Here is a 14,768-nt window from a genome sequence, read left to right on the forward strand (position 1 = left end):
CTGTTCCAGGTTACTGTGCTGAAACCCTGTGCTGCTGAACAGAATGAGATCACGTCTTTTCCCTCCTGCTGGTGTGTTGAAAGAATATATTACTCCTGTTTTGATGGGAAAAGCTTAGCTATGAATGCCAAGGACAGGGACCAGGATTGTGAGTACTAACCTTACCTGTGTCCTAGGCTATCAGAAAAAGCGAGGGTGAAGGCATAATACTGTGTTTGCTGATTAATTTTATTCTTCACATCTCTACTAACTTTTTCAAAAGTTGCTGAGAGATGCAGTGCTCCCCACTTTGGGACTTTATAACTGTGTGTCCTGTCATATGAAATCTCCTTTTTGTGCCCTGCTGATGATAATCTATTTTAATGAAGACTATAGCTTATGATAGTATTGCCTGTTACAGCCAGAGCAGGCAGCAGAATTTAATTACTAACTTGACACATGGTGGTGTTGCTGTGGGACACTTAGTAGAGAAGTACCTGGGAGTAGGCTGGTTGTCTAGCATGATGTCTGAATTTTAGATGCTTTATATTATGGTATAGTGTATATGTATAGTATATATATATATAAATAACAACAACTATATATATATATAACAAACTCTACAAGAGATTTTAGCTTGCAGCTCCACAAGTTTGTGAGTACATCTCAGTTGTGTGCAGAGGGATGATCTTAGATCCCATAAACATTTAATTAGCTGCTGAACTGGTAGATATCTAGAAAATTTCAGAGCTTTCTTTGAACACCATCGGGGCAAATATTTGTGAACATAAAGGAAGTAGGCCTGTAACAAGTGGCTGTTGTAGGAAGGAGGAAATAAAATGTGTGGATTTTCTAGCATGCATTAGGTATCTTGAGGAAATAGTATTTTTACTTATTAAATTACTGTCTTACTGATAAAAAAGGATACTTCAAAATAAATTTGATAAATATAGCTATTTTTACATTTCTGAATCTAAGGATGATCTTGTAAATAAAACTCACCATTTCTATATTTGACTTAAGGTTTTAATTACATAGTAAATATTAGTTTCTGGCATTTAAGAGCATTTGATGTGTTTGATGGCTGTTTCATTGCATTCTTAATGTAATGTCAGAGATGGATTTTGCCTTTCTGATTGTGGCTGTTACTGACATGAAAATTATTTCCAACAGAAAAATATTCCATCGGTTTGTTGACTGCTGGCAAGAGGGTGGTTGTGAGTTTTGAGAGGGTAAAATCCTGCAAGTGTGGTAAGGTAGAAGGAACATAATTTTTCAGGTGGATCTTGTTGGAGAAGTGCTAAAGGTTTGTATTATCTGAGTTTTCATCAGTTGTCCGAAAGCTTCAAGTTATATTTGGGGAAAACCTGTCTTGTGAAATAGAGTGACTTTCCCAGTCCCTAGTCCCCTAAAGGTGTGTTTGAAACCTAAATGGGAAGCTGTGAAAAGCCAGAGAAATCAGGACGTGTTTCACCCAAATCTGCATATTTCTCTTGCCTCAGTAAACAGCCAAGAAATTTTCTCCATTAAAAGCTGTAGGGATTTGCCTCTTTTTAAGGCTGATTTCCTAAAGAAACGTGCTTTGTTTTTTCCTTGTTTTCCCACTTTCATTCTTTCCTTATATATTCACCAATAGCTTTTGAAATATTTGACCAATCACAACCACATTTGTAGGAGGGATAGAAATCTCAAAGACCACCGTGTTCCTACAGGTTCTGGGAAAATAGGCAAACTGGATAGAGAGAAACGTGTCACTACTCACTTGAGAGAGATAATGCAATGCAAGTTTGGCTCTGACTTGTTTTTTTCAGCACACACTGGGTCTGTGTTACATAGGAGAACAGGAGATGCTTGTGTGTGCCAAGAAGGGTTGAGGAGATGGGCAGCATGTTGGGCTGTTTCAGAAGAGGATGGGGACTGTCAGGGGCATGATGGGAGTGGAAAATGGCTTCTTGTGATAGAGGAGCAAGAGTGTGTGGATAAGCTATCATTACTATGCTTTACTGTCTGCTAAAGAACTAACTTAATGATAAGCTGGTAAGAGATATTTTGACCATTACCCATAGAATTATTGTCCGACATAATTAAATTATACTATGTTTCACTGGCTGCAGGGTTGCCTGAATCTTAATTTGGCTTAGTGTGTAAAATAAATCATTCTGAAATTAACAGAATAGCTTTAAAAGCTGTGATTAAATTAATATCTTCCCATTGTTTTGGGGAAACAAATTATTTTGGTGTATTTCTTTGAAGAGACTAGAATTTAGACCTCACTTTCAGTAGTAAAGAAGAAAAGAAAATGTAACTTGAGCTTAAGAAATAGGAGTTTTCCACGTAAAGGCCATGGGGAATAAGTGCATTTCATAGTGGAGAGATAAAATTAATGGGGTGCCATCTAAAGATTTCTGTTTATACCAGTTACTGTATGAAATACGTCCATTAATAGCCAAAAAATAACTTTTCTGCATAGGAATAAAATATAATACCTCCCAAATGGTATTCCCTGTAAGCCTACTCCTCTGTCTTGTAATGTGGAATTATTAGTTGAAAAGCAGAAGGAGCTGGACTTGTCTTAGAATGACATTTCTGGTTCTTTCCTGTCTTACCTGTATTTGCATTACCTATTAATCATGATAAACAGCAGACTGAAATTTACGTCATTCTGTTCAACTAGTAAGATTTTAACAAGTCTCAATGGAGAATTGTAGTCCATCCTATTGGCAGATTTAGAGAAACATCTGACAGACTTGGAAATGGTGAAAGTGAAAAGACTATTTACTTGCTGCTTTCCTTTCTAGAGAATTCCCTGCTCAATAATGTCAAATATACTTCTTGAGCCTTCAGTAACCAATATAATCTTCACAAATTTTATAGTATTCACATTTTTTAATTCAGTGTTTCCAAGTGTTAACGTATTTCAGTTTTAAAATGTCAATGGACTGCAAAATATTTAGGTGACTTTTATTTGTACTTATTTCAAAGTAGTTTTCATAGTAACAACAGCTATTCCACAGGAAACTGGATTTTCTTCTGAGTGTGGGTAGAAAAGCAAGTAGCAGTATGAATCACAGCTTCCAAGAACTGTCAGAACAGGAATGCAGATTCTCCCCACCAACCTTCCTCACTGTCTATTTTAATGTACTAATGTGATTTAGTGAAGTTTTTCTTGCCATCCACAGCGGCAACATTCATTTTATGTAATCAAGCTACTACAAACAGTTGTGTGGTTGAGGATGAAACTATAGTATAGTAGTTCCAATGATAACTCTAACATCTCAGAAGTTTTGCTTAAAATATGTTTTCTGAAAATAATTTGTTGCTAAAATACTGTATTTCTGTTTTTTCAAATTGTGGTTTTTTTTTCCAGCTCAGAAGCATTAGTTAAACATTTTGTGCTGCATTAAAGCTTTGCATAATGTTTCATAGATAATAAGATAAAGTTCTAAGCCTTGAAGAGCTTGTGATCTGAATTTCTCTGACATAGAAAATGAGAACGACTTCAGAAAGGGGTCCAAGGATTCAATGAATAAGTGAGTCATAGTGAGTGACTTAAACAAGTTGTCGTTTCTAAGAACAGAATATGGTAGATCAGCAAGGAGGAAGATAAGAATATGGAAGTAAAAGGCAGTATAAAGCAAGTGCAAATAGTATAGGGATTTCAAGGAAAACAGGGAAAATGCGTTATTTGGCAGGATCTGGAAAGCATAATAAAATCAGAAGAGCAGTCTGAATCAAAATGAAGAGTAATGAGAATGAGTTAGAAAATTGGGCAGGAAAAAGATATGTAGAAACCTAAAAATAATATGGATGGGTTTAGCTTTTATGAAATAATAAAAAAAAGATTAGAGGAAAAGTATTTGAGAATGTGCTGGTTTGATCAGTTTGACAGGAGAGTCAGGATGCAAATTATAGTACTAGGAATTATTTTAACCCCTTAGGAGATATACTGTATTAATTTGCTTTTAAACTGAGTGACAAAACAACAGGCAACTGTGCCTGAAAATGCAGTCTCAGGCATTCATGTTTCTCTGTCACCATCTCCTGTTACACCTAGTTTTTGTATAAGCTGGAGGATTTTTTGAGTTTCAGCACAATTGGAAGTAGGGTTATAGAGACCTCTAGTGTGAAAGGTAATTGAGGCACTACCACTTTATCCAAGTCAAAAGGATCCCAAGGTTTTTTTCATTACAATAACTGAAATTGCTTTTCAAAATTAATTTAGTTAAACTGGTACTACCTTTGTAGAGACAATTAAATTAATTGTTTATTTATATTGCATTATGATAATCTTTGTATTGCTGACAGAATAATTGAAAAATTATCACTCAAACTTGTGTATGTTGTTTTGTGGCACCTAGTGGCACCTCGACACTTTCCTGCCCCATAGAGTATAGTTTTCCATTTCTTATCTATATACTGGTATTTGGTTCAAAACATTGTATTTCTAGCATTGGAATATTTCATTTTACTGTATAGAAAAGTAGGTAAGTGCATGATAATGATCTGCCTTTCTTATCCCATTGGACTTGTCCAGTAGGCCTTCAAACATTGCCATTCTTCCTTCCCAACTCAACAGCTTTGTTTTCTATGTTGTATGTGCTAGGGCACAATTTGATAAAGAACAGGTGTTTTGAAGTTCCTTTTTTTTGTTGTTTTATGTCAAAGGAAATTTGGCTATTATTGCACACAGTGGAAGGAAATAGATATATGTATATCTTAAAGGATATACTTTGCCACATGGGAATGCCAAGTAGAAAGGACCAATAGTAGTAACTAGCAGTAGTTTTCCTCACATGATTGTCAGTAGTGAGATTGTATTACCAGTTTAGTGCATGCATATTTAAAACACAGCACTACATGTAGGAATACAGAACTTGTGATTTGTAGTAGATGGGGAGCTGTTTCTCTGTGCAATGAGTAGAACGTTTGTGTATAGAAGTATCTGTTGCATAGTTACCTTCTGCTCAGTACAGCTTATAGAAATTGTTTTTTGGTTAGTGAGGGGAAGATGTTTGAGCCTTTCTTACACTGTTTTGTGCCGTGTTCTCTGAAGTTTTAAATTCTGTTCTGAGTTAGACAACATGTTCTGTTTGAACCATAATACACAGTTAAGATTATATTGATGTATTTTCTATCGAGAAATTTTCATGGTGTATTATTGATATTCCACAAGGTCATAATATATCCCGAAGCAATTGTAATACAGTTATAGTAATGTTAATGCTTTGTAGGCAGGTTTAGAACTTAACTTTAATGTTAACACTAGGCTGTTGCATTTGCCTTGTAGGTTTGGATTTCAGGCGGTGCCAGAGCTATATAAGAGGTGGTATGCAATTTCGAAGTTTTTAATGCATATTTACTGCATTATGTTCAATGGAGGAACTAGAAAGTGAATTTGTGGACCGTTTAGGGATGGCAATAAAGTGACTGAAATGGCAGGAGAGAAAACAACAGCAATCAAGGACTCACCTTTTAAAGTTGTTTTAAATGCATTAATCTTTATAGAATTATGGGGATTTTTGTTGTTGTTTTTCAGAAGACTGTGCCAAAGAAGACTTTTGCTCAGATGACATCACATTTGGACTACTAATGCTATCCACCCACTCTACAAGGCACAATGTGTTTCTGGATAATTTAAGTAAGTATGTAGATTTTATTGCTACTAGAACAGTAATGCTTTAAACAGAAGCATCTCTTTTTCAACCTCAGGAAAGGCAGACATTCCACTTCAATTTGAGTTTGAAATTAATGTTATGTGGGGGCAAGAATAAACTTCAGATAAGCCTTTAATAAGCTTTCATTCTGTACACTGGAGCATGGAATGAAACAATACAAGTAACTGTACCTGAGCTGACTTGGGAACTAGAAGGAAAAAAAAAAACAACCCTCATGATGGGTCTTTCCTCAGCAATGCAGTGTGCTAATGTGGCCCTGTGGTTTTAGGAGACTGGGTTAGTATTTCTCCCAGGGAATGAGTGTATGTATTGCTGTGCTTACAGCTTTTGGGGTGTGTTTTTTTCTCCAGATGCTTATGTTAAAGTGGAGCCGAGCTTAATGCCCCATTGATTTAAGTATATATAGAAGGTAAAGAATGCATATTAATAGGTTCAAGTAGCAACATCTCTTTTGACATGTTATCTTATTTGTGAAAGTGTTGCATCTCCCCACTTCCTTGATTGGTCACTATGTACTATCCAGCTGGTCCAAGGAGGTGCAGATTTTTGTTGCAGTAAGGTTATTGATTCCTTTATACATCTATGGTCACACAAAGAAAAGCACATGGCAAACAGAGTAGTTTGTTTAAGGGTTGTCTTATGAATGACAAAGGGGTTTTGATTCAATGTATCATGAGGATCACAGCCATGCCCCCCCATGCCGATATATGTCTGTTTATATGCTTTTTCTGTGAAAGTAAATATTACTGTTAAGATTTTTCAGCTGTTCTGTTGTGTTTTTTGACTGGGTAAAGAAAGAATCAAATCAAGAAACCACTCTATTTAGGTAGATCAGACATCGTGTCAGTCTTGCTGAAACTGGATTTTGTCTTGCTGGCCTTCCTGTATTCCTAGCAGCTTAACATGTGTTTGAGATGTTTGGTCTTGCATGAAGGAAAGGGAATGGGGTTAAAGGCAGCACTGCTTGTAGTTAATGATGCTTAACACTTTCCATTCTAAGACCTTGATTTTAGTTGCTTAGAATTTAGCAAGACTTAAATAATTGAGCAGTAGTACTTCGGGTTATGTATCTGCTTCAGCTAAAACTTTACCAAAAGCCAGCCTGTGTCTGAGAATGACATGAAAGGATGAGGGTGGTGACACACCGAAGCAGGTTGCTCAGGGAGGTTGTGGATGCCTCATCCCTGGAAATGTTTAAGGCCATACTGGATGGGGCCTTGAGGAACTTGATCTAGTGGAAGGTGTCCCTGCCCATGCAGGGAGGTTGGAACTAGATGATCTTTAAGGCCCCTTCCAACCCAAACCATTCTATTATTCTATGAATGTACTGTTTTCATTTAAAAAAAACCCCAAACCAAACAATTAAAAATCTTACCATTGGAAAGATAAAGTACCTGCATATGTTAGAGCAAGTGCTCAAAGTTTTGGGAGAAAACTTACTGTTGTGCTGCAGTATCAGGCTTTTTTTTTATTGTGCCACCCCAAATTATTTGTACCAGTTCAATTATTTACCTAAATCTGTTTCATCTGTCCAAATCAGATGAGGTAGATACATTTTAAGTCCTTTTGATCATAACCAGAGGGAGCTACTGAGCTTGTTCTAGCTGGAGTGTGGGAGGTAAGCAGGCCTCATGTCTTTCACTCCATTGTAGTGTCAGGTATAAACACTGACAGAGGAGACTTCCTTCTACTACACTCCTTGTGTTTTTAACCACATCTGCCATTTACTGTTGATTGTGTCCTTCAAATGCTGCTTCAGTAAAGTATTTCCATAATTGCTGTGTACTTTTGATTCAATTTTTCTTTAGTCTTTGATTTTTCTTCATTATTGCTGTTCTTGTGTTCAGAACAGCTCATAGTGAAATAAATTGTTTTGAACAATGAATACTGTCTGTGGTTAAAAGTTAAAGTCTTCTGAGCATCCTGAAAACTTATGCATGCTCTGCATCTTTGGTGTTCATTTTCAAGTGATCTTTTTAGACCAAGAGGACCTGCTTTGTTTTATTAAGAATTTGTGCTTTCCAGGTTGTACTTCAACTTTATTTACAGCTTTTCTCTCCATGGGCAGTTTTCCTTCACCTTTATGTTTTTTTGGTCCTTTTACTTGTGTTTCTTCCTCAGATAATTTTTTTGACTTGTACTGAAAATCTTCAGTTTAAAACTCTTCTTAATCTTAGGATCATAGAATCACTTAGGTTGGAAAAGACATTTAAGATCATCGAGTCCAGCCATTAACCCTAATCTCCCAAGTCCAGCACTAAGCCATGTCCTCAAGCACCACATCTAGATGACTTTTAAACACATCCAGGGATGGTGACTCAGCCACCTCCCTGGGCAGCATGTTCCAATGTCTGACAACCCCTTCAGTGAAAAAGTTCTTCGTAATGTCTAGTCTAAACCTGCCCTGGCGCAGCTTGAGGTCATTTCCTCTTGCTCTATCACCAGTTACTTGTGAGAAGATACCAGCACCTACCTCTTTATAATGTCCTTTGAGGTAGTTGTAGAAGGCAATGAGGTTTCCCCTCAGCCTCCCTTTCCTCAGACTAAACAGCTACAGTTCCCTCAGCTGCTCTTCATACAACTTGTAATCAAGGCTCTTCACGAGCTTCATTGCCCTTCTTTGGACACACTTCAGCACCTCGATATCCTTACCATATTGAGGTGCCCAGAACTGGACACAACACTCAAGGAGTGGCCTCATCAATGCTGAGTACAGAGGGATGATCACCTCCCTGGTCCTGCTTGCCACACTATTTCTTATACAGGCCAGGATGCCATTGGCCTTCTTGGCCACCTGGGCACACTGCTGGCTCATATTCAGCTGCCTATTAATCAGAACCCCCAGGTCCCTTTCTGCTGGATGGCTTTCCAGCCACTTTTCCCCAAGTCTGTAGCATTGCATGGGATTGTTGTGGCCCAAGTGCAGAACCTGGCACTCGGCCTTGTTGAACTTCACACAATTGACCTTGAGCTGTTGATCCAAGTCTCTCTGTAGAGCCTCCCTACCCTCAGGCAGAGCAACACTCTCTCCCAGTTTGGTGTCTTCTGCAAACTTACTGAGGGTACATCATCTCCTCAAGATAATTGATAAAGATGTTAAAAAGAAGTGGTCCCAACACTGAGCCCTAAGGAACCCCACTTGTGACTGGCCACCAGCTGGATTTAACTCCATTCACCACCACTCTCTGGGCCCAGCCATCCAGCCAGTGATTTACCCAGCAGAGAGCACACCTGTCCAAGCCATGAGCAGCCAGTTTTTTCATCAGAATGCTGTGGGAAACAGTGTCAAAGACCTTACAGAAGTCCAGGTAGACAACATCCACAGTCTTTCCCTCATCGACCAGGTGGGTCATCTTGTCATAGAAAGAGATCAGGTTCATCAAGCAGGACCTTCCTTTCATAAACCCATGCTGACCGGACCTGGTCACCTGGTTGTTCTGTATATGGTGTGTAATGGCACTCAGGAAAGAGAAGGCATTTAGCACCTCAGCCTTTTCCTCATCCTTTGTCACTGTTTCCCCCTGCATCCAATAAACGATGGAGATTCTTCCTAGTCCTTCTTTTGTTATTAATTTATTTATAGAAAGGTTTTTATTGTCTTTGACAGCAGTAGCCAAGTTGACTTCAAGTTGGGCTTTGGCCCTCCTAACTTTCTTGCCTTATTGCATCTCTGTATTCCTCATGAGAGGCCTGTCCTGTCTTCCAGAGGCCATAAACTCTCCTTTTCTTCCTGATCTCCAGCCAAATCTTTCTGTTCAGCCAGGCCAGTCGTCCTCCCTGACGGTTTTTCTTTTGGCACATGGGGACAGCCTGCTCCTGGGCCTCTAAGGCTTCCTTACTGAAGTATGTGCAGCCTTCCTGGACTCCTTTACCCTTCATGGCAGTCTCCTGAGGGACATTTCTAGTCAGTCTCCTGAACAGATCAAAGTCTGCCCTCTGGAAGTCTAAGGTGACATTTTTACTGACCCCCCACCTCCTTACTTCTCCAAGAACTTAATATAACTTTTGTATTTACTTATTTAAAAATATTTTTATACATTTTTCTTATTGTTTTTCATAGAAGCGTGAAAAGCAAATAACTAAATAGAGAGAAATACTTTTGACACTGATTTGTAGAAATAGAAGAGATATTTGAAAGTTGTACTCTTTCTCACTGACTTGTGTGCAGGTGTGTTAGCTTGTATTAGTGCCCCTGTGCTTCTTTGCAAACTTGCCCATATCACTACTTATGCAAAACCACATTTACTCAAGAGAACAGTGGAATCAAACCACTGTCTTACTCTGATTTTGTCTTATGGGGGATGCTCTGCCCATCAGTGAAGAAAAATTGCAAACCATTAAATATTTGTTTAATAGGGTATAGAGAGCTTATTATCTGAAAATAGTGTCTTGGGTCCTAACTGAGATTTAAAGGAAAAAAAGAGATTGTTTCTGAGCAAGCTGAGATTATCCTAGGTTTTACATTTGGATCAGAAGAGTTGACTTAAATTAATGAAACAAAGTAGTGCAGTTGCTGACCAAAGAAAGGTGTGCCCTGGGGCTGGCAGAGGGGAGGGAGAGATGCTATAGGAGAAATCACCACCCTGCTTGTCTAAAGATTAAAGTCATGAAACAAATGAAGACAGACTTACAAGACAGGCTGGAGATTTCTAGTTCCACTTTCTTCTGCTGAAACAAGAATTTACAGTGTGCAGGATGATCTATTTCCACCCTCCCGTGTGTTTGTTATAGGAGTGCACTGAACTTTATTTTTAAATATTTGGGGTTTTTTGTGTTGAAGTGACCCATCTCTGTTCATGAGTTACAGGAAGACTGAATTTATGTTCAGTGTAGAAGTAAACAGAACAGTATATTGCTTCTTAGAATTTTAGAGGTTAAATATGTAGTAATGAATTCAAACTAAAATTTGTAATTGCTGTCAGTGGACTAAGTTGCATTTAATGTTGGTGAAATAGCCACTAACTGATTTTTGTTATTAAAACCAGAATTACCAAAAAAACTGTGAGTTTTGCCTTGAAGCCCAAGCCCACACAGAAGGAAGCTTCTGAAATGAAAAGGATTGTCATTATATTTTATATTTTTTATTTATGTACATGTAAAAGTTTAGATAGTTTTCAGGATGTTTTTTGGTTTTGTTTTTTTTTTTCCTTAAAAGACATTTTTCCTTTAGGAAATTGCTTCGGAGAGATCTGATTTTCTTGTCATCTGAATTTTAGGAAATACAGAGTGAAAGCCATTCTTTTATTTGCAAAGCTCTGTAAAAATACTTTTATATTGTATATTGAATGTCATTGAAACTGGGTGAGTCTCTGAATGTTTTGATTATTCTAAGCAACTAATGAGTTAATTGTGTGTGACAAAATCCTGTTTATAACTTACTATGCTGGGAGAAACTGGCGTTTAACCCAAAATCTAGAAGATTAAATTATTATATAAACAAATGACATAGCTCAGAAAGGAGAAAAAAGAAAAAAAAAAAAAAGGGACAAAGATTAAGCAATATTCCTGGCTTTACTCCCAAGGTAAAGAGCTGTGTATACACCAGATATATTTTTATCTAGCGTTTCTTTAATGAAGTTCTTCCGTAACATAAGTTGCTTGATTAGTTTCCCTTAGCATTTCTGTCATGGTATTCCTGTGACTATTCTCTGAGGTGATGTTTAGAACCAGGCTAATTTCAGTCTTGCAGTAGACAGATATTCCTGTGTCATTAATCTGATTTTTCTCAATTTACGTAGTTGTTTAGTGCTGGATTTAGAGATCAATTTGAATGATTGAAGCAAACACATGTTCATCTTTAGCCATTTTAAATTTTGAGTTATGACAAGTGAAATCACAGTTGTAGAACTTATGTGCCTGTATCTGTCTACACTATCTGTATTTCCAAATAAAAACAACACTGGCAGCTCTATTTGAAAGTTCAGAGATGCCAACATCTTCAGTTTTCTCTTGCTGTATTTCATAGCACAGGTAATAGGAGGAAACAAATGAAAGAAATAAGGGGGGGGAGGGAAGAAAACAAGTGAAATATTTAGAGGGGAAAAAGAGCCATTGTATGATTCTGCAATTTTGATTTGGGTCATTAATATTGTTCTGGAGTAAGTCTCTCAGTTATCTCCCCATATCACATACTTGTTTAGTGTGTTTGAACTACATTCCTTTCATAGAAACTAGTCTGGAAGTTCTGCTTCAGGTGCAAGAGTGCTCTTATGTCTCTACTGAGTACATACAGCTCTGAATCAATTATTAAATCCTGGGGAATCTTTGAATGGCCTCTGTGATGGTGATGTTTCCTTCTGGAGACAAGATGAAATCTGATCTGAAATAAACCCTCTTGAGCAGCTAGCGTGGGAGAGTCAGCACCAGCTGCTTTGATCTACTGATCCATTTCTGTTGCTCCAGATTACTTGCTAATAGACATAGGCAAGATGATTCACTTTGGTTATAGGTCAGTAAATGAGGGCAGTCAACATCTGTGATACCTACTTTTTGTAACCTTTGGTGCTAATATTTACAACTTTCCATGTGCCACAAATGATCTTGGAATTTTATTAATGCAAACAGTCAAGGAAACGGACCCCATCCAAATGAACCTTGACAGGCTTGAGAGGTGGACCCCTGCAAACTGCATAAGGTTCACAAAGGCCAAGTGTGAACCTGCACCTGTGTTGGGACAATCCCAAGCACAAATACACGCTGAGAGAATGGATTGATAACAGCTCTGAGGACTCAGGGATGCTGGTGGAGAAGAAGCTCATCATGAGCCACCAATGCGCACTAGCAGCCCAGAAAGCCAACCATGTCCTGCATCAAAAGAAGTGTGCCAACAGGTCAAGGGAGGTGCTTCTTCCCTCTTATTCTGGTCTTGAGACCCCACCTGGAGTACTGTGTCCAATTTTGCATCCTCCAGCACATGAAGGACATGGAGCTGTTGAAGCGAGTCCAGAGGAGGACCATGAAGATGATGGGAGGGCTGGAGCCGCTCTCCCGTGGAGACAGGCTGAGAGTTGGGTTTGTTCAGCCTGGAGAAGGCTTCCAGGAGACCTTACATCCACCTTCTAGTACATGAAGGGGGCCTACAGGAAAGCTGGGGCAGGACTTCTTTAAGGGCTTGTAGGGATAGCACAAGAGAGTATCGGCTTTAAACTAGAAGAGGGGAGATTTAGGTTAGACGTAAGGAAGAAGTTGTTCACTGTGAGGGTGGTGAGACACTAGAACAGGTTATCCAGGGAGGTTGTGGATTCCTCATCCCTGAAAGTGTTCAAGGCCAGGCTGAATGGGACTTGGAGCAACCTGCTCATGCAGGGGGTTGAAACTAGATGATCTTTGAGTTCCCTTCCAACCCAGACTATTCAATGGTTTTGTGCAATATTCCAAGTGACAGTGAATCAAATGGCTAAATCTTTACTGTCTTGTGAAAGTTTGGTTGTTTAGTTTGCTTTTCTTTCCTGCTTATGTTCTTAAATTGTTAAAAATAGGAGTCTTACGATTTCTTTCATTTATTAAGTTTTATTTAGAATTCTAAAATTTGTGTGCTTCTCAAGTGTTTTGCTTGAGCTGCTCACTTGCATTAACAAAAATCAAGCCCAGTGTTTTATTGCAGTCATTAAGTAGGAGGAAGACAAAAAAATGAAAGAGAGATGGTCTTCATAGGTGTTGCAGTTGTTACCATCTTTCTGTGCATTGAGCTGTCGTGAATGATTTTTTTTTTGTCTTGCACTGAATTTCTTATTTTAAGATTGTAGATGGCAGTTGTTAAGACTTTGAAAATTTAAGTAATATCAGTGGCCAATGTTAAATAATTTCATTGTGAAGCAAGAGTTGTAAGTCCCATCTGCTCTTTGTAAATTGAAGTTCAGAGATTCCTAAGAATTTTGCATGTTTACTGCTAGTGTAATGTCCCAGGTGTCCAAGGCAGTGATTAGGACTAAACTCAGTTACATTTCTTTTTTATTACATTTTTGCAGAATCTAGGCCTTAGCTTTCAGCATTTTCCAGAAAATTTACAAGATTCAAGTACAATTTCTATTGGTAGGGACATTTCAAAGAACAGCCCTTTAATATAATAATTATTTTTTAAAATTAAATTGTAGCAGCATTATCAGAGCGTTTTGGAGAACTTGGTTTTTGGTTTTGTTTTTTTATTAAAGCCAGTGATTTTTTTTTTTAATTAAAACCCTGTTATTTGTCGTCTTAAACTTTTTTACTTCATCCTATTCCATCATGTTGCAACTAGTGCAAAAAAAAAGTATGAAAAATATAAAAGTTAGCATATTTTATTCTCCTAGCTATAAACACTTCTCCATTCAATTTGTATAATCCATTCTGATAGAGTGTTTATTACTGCTGAATGTATATATAGCACGTTAGCTAGCAAAAACCCAATACATTAAATAAAAATTTAGTATTTAGCTGCTTTGTATAGCAGCTTTGGGAGGAAGCCTCACTGAGCCAGATACAAGCCCCAGTTTAAAATGCAAAAATGTTGACAATCAAAATGTCAGAATTGTAACTCTGCAACTCATCAAGAGTCCTCATTATTTTAAGTAATCTTGTTTTACTAATACTGTACTGTTATGTTGAAGTGTGTATCTCATTCTTTCTCTCTTTGCTTGTTTGTTAATGTGTTGGGCATAAATAAACTATTTTGAGTCTTAATGCATGCTTTAATACAATATAGCTGTTTTCATTAGACTGTTAGCAAGTGACCTCAGTATAGAATTTATGAGTCTCAGGTTTTCCTGTGAATATTGATAGCTTTTGGAATTTCATTTCTCAATACCAATGTTAAATAGACTACTATCAAGTTCCTAAGTCATTGAAGCCATATTCACAGTGTTCTAAGCAGAAGAAAATTGCCGTTTAAAATAAAATCTGACCATAGTTTTACATTTTGAAAACTGATACATTAATAAAAAATTGGAATAGCTATAATGTCTTTACAAATACTTTCTTGATGTTACTTTTTAGAGCTTAAATGCTGGGTGATGTAAGTCGGGTTCTGTTTATAAAGTGGGAAAAGAGCTTATAAGGGGTGTGTTACCACTTTTCCTTTGATTTAAAATACCAATTGTGAAATGCATCCAGTGCAACTTGTCTTTTAACTAGGTCCCA

The 14,768-nt window shown here is 37.6% G+C and overlaps 1 protein-coding gene across 4 annotated transcripts in view; it reads left to right on the forward strand.

Annotated features, from left to right (window-relative positions):
- Positions 1 to 14,768, forward strand: part of CLOCK (clock circadian regulator) — a 63,895-nt gene that overhangs the window by 5,416 nt on the left and 43,711 nt on the right. For 3 of the 4 annotated variants that reach the window (XM_051619930.1, XM_051619934.1, XM_051619932.1), the window contains exon 2: positions 5,516 to 5,617. The gene's annotated coding sequence lies outside the window, so the exon portion shown is untranslated. The remainder of the gene's footprint in view (positions 1 to 5,515; positions 5,618 to 14,768) is intronic. The other variant, XM_051619931.1, reaches the window with a different exon arrangement.

This window comes from Apus apus, chromosome 4 (genome assembly GCF_020740795.1).
Source record: "Apus apus isolate bApuApu2 chromosome 4, bApuApu2.pri.cur, whole genome shotgun sequence".
NCBI lineage: Eukaryota > Metazoa > Chordata > Aves > Apodiformes > Apodidae > Apus > Apus apus.